Below are 2,710 nucleotides of genomic sequence, written 5' to 3' on the forward strand. Positions count from 1 at the left end.
TGAAAAATCGAGATATGATTTTTCAAAATTTGGTAATCGGGAAAAATCACTTGATTTCAATCGCTCACTATAAAAGAATTTTTGAATAGAAAAAATTATTCTTGTTCTGAAAATACGCATTCACCCGAAATCTTTGCAAAATAGTATAACATAACTCCTGTTGTTTTATTTTCATAACAATCTGATACATTTTTATAAAAAATTTTATTCATTTTGAACTTGGAACATTTTTTTCCCTTTTTTTATCCTAAAATTTTTGTTCAAGATTCTCTAATATGTAGGAAAAATTTGCTGCAACAAAATAAAATAAAAAAAATTGTTTATAAACATGCCCTATATTCCTATGAAAAAAAAACAACAGGAGCAATGTTATACTATTTTGCAAAAATTGCGGGTAAATGCGTATTTTCAGTACAAGAATAATTTTTTCTATTTAAAAATTCTTTTATAGTGAGCGATTAAAAACAAATGATTTTTCCGATTACCAAATTTTGAAAAATCATATCTCGAGACAAAATTTTCGAACACAAAACGCGAAAAAAATCTTTTGTAGAAAAAAATTCGGATTGTAAAATTATGGGAAAGGGGGAGAGGAAATATAGGAAATAAGGGGAGGTTATTTAGGCGAATTTAGTGGAGGGGAAGAAAGAGTAGGGTAGGAGGGAGGCGAGGGTGAATAGAGAAAGTAGGGGAAGGGAAGTAGCGAAGGCAGGGTGGGGACTAAAATTAGGAAAGGGGAAGTTAGGTATGGGAAAATACGTAGAGGAAGTAAGGGGAGAGGATGTAGGGAGAGTAAGGAAAAGAGAAGTACAGGATGGTAACTCGGGAATTAAGGGAATGAGAAGTGGGGAAAATGAGAAGAGGGAAAATGGAGAAGAAAAAGTAGTGGAAATGTGAGAGAGGTAAGGGAGGGAAAGCAGGGGAAATGATGGGAGGCAAAATAAAGGAGAATTAGGAAGATTGCATTTAAAGAAAGTAGAGGAAGTGAGTAGAGGGGTAGTAGAGAGGTGAGGATGAGTAGGAAAATGAAGTAGAAGAAGGGAAGTGGAAAAGGAAGGGTGGGGATCGAAATTAGGAGAGGGAAAATAACTACGGAGTAGAACGTAGAGGAAGTAAGGAGAGGGGAAGTAAGGAGAGTAAGAAAAAAAGAAGGAGTTGATGGAGAACTCGGAAATTTAAGGGACGAGAAGTAGAGCAATTGAATGGAGGGAAAGTAGGGAAGGAAAAATAGTGGAAATGTGGGTGTGGTTAAGGGAAGGAAATCAGGGGAGGCGAAAGAACTGGGAATCGGGAGGATGGTATTTAAGGAAAGTAGGGGAAGTGAGAGAGGACTAGAGGGGTTGTAGAAAGGTGAGGATAAGTGAGAAAAAGAAGTAGAAGAAGGAAAGTGGAAAAGGGAGGACGGGAAGCGAAATTAGGAAGGAAAGTTAGGTATGGGGTAGAACGTAGAGGAAGTAAGGAGAGGGGAAGTATGGAGGGTAAGGGGGATCGGGGAAGTGGTATTTAGGGAAAGGAGGGGAAGTATGTACATGGAAAGTGAGTTGAGGGGAAGAAGAGAGTCGAGGGCGAGTAGGGATAGGAAGTAGGAGGAGGGGGGTAGTGAAGGAAAATTATTGGAAAAGTTGGGGAGGTTAGGAGGAAACATAGGGGAAGTGAGGAGAGGGAAAGTAAGGACAGTAGGGAGAAGGAAGTAAGGAACGAGCGGAGAAAACTAATGTTAAATTTTTTAAACATTTAGGCATTTTTAACCAAAGAGGAGTCGAATTTTTAACAAAAAAATGAGACGCTTGAGCGAACAACCGCGAAAAAAGGAAAGCTTTTTAATTATTAATTTTAATTTAAAAAGTTTCATTGCCATTAAAATTGAAACTAACAGGGTGTAGTTTTATGTTCAACCAAAAAGATGAATTTTCAAAACTGTTAAATTTTGAATTTAAAAAAAATCAATTTTCAATATAAAAAAAAAGTATATTTTTCAACCAAACTGAAGAATTTGTAACAAAATACATGAATTTTTAAGGAAATAATTAAATGATCAATTAAAAAATGCAACTTTCCAACCAAATAATTGAATTTTGAACGAAGATAGATAAATTTTTTATAAAAAATGGAACTTAAATTCTCATTTAAAAATAGATATTTTCAACTAAACTGATGAATTTCCAACTAGAATTATGAATCTTCACCTTAAATAATTTAGTTTTAAAATACAAATATGAATTTTCCACGAAAAAGTTCAATTTTTAACAAAAAATGGAAGTTAAATATGCAGTAAATAAATTAATTTGTAACCAAATATAAATGTTTCATTAAAACGATAAATCTTTAAGTGGAATTTTCAAGAAAAAAATTCAATTTTTAAGTAAAAAATAAAAAATTTAAATAAAAAAGTTTCAATCTTTGACCAGAATAGTTGAATTTGCGACAAATAAATTAATTTTCGACGAAAAAGTTTAATTTTAAACTCGAAACGAAAAGCCTTCAATAAAAATATTAAATTTTTAACAAAAAAAAGATCAATTTTCAACAAAAAGTGGAAAAGTTAAATTTCCATTTGAAAAAAAAAATTGCAACCAAACTGAGGAATCTTCAACTAAAATGATGACTCTTTAAAACCCTTAAACGGCCAAAACGCCACTACCGGTACACTGCTTTTCAACGGCCAATAACTAAGACTATTCGACACTAGAAAAAATTGAGACACATATAT

General features: G+C 33.0%; 1 protein-coding gene across 1 annotated transcript in view; it reads left to right on the top strand.

Annotated features, from left to right (window-relative positions):
• LOC117177871 (leukocyte surface antigen CD53-like) overlaps positions 1–2,710 on the top strand; it is a 33,193-nt gene that overhangs the window by 7,012 nt on the left and 23,471 nt on the right. The gene's annotated exons all lie outside the window — the stretch shown is intronic.

This window comes from Belonocnema kinseyi, chromosome 8, assembly GCF_010883055.1.
Source record: "Belonocnema kinseyi isolate 2016_QV_RU_SX_M_011 chromosome 8, B_treatae_v1, whole genome shotgun sequence".
Taxonomy (NCBI): Eukaryota; Metazoa; Arthropoda; class Insecta; order Hymenoptera; family Cynipidae; genus Belonocnema; species Belonocnema kinseyi.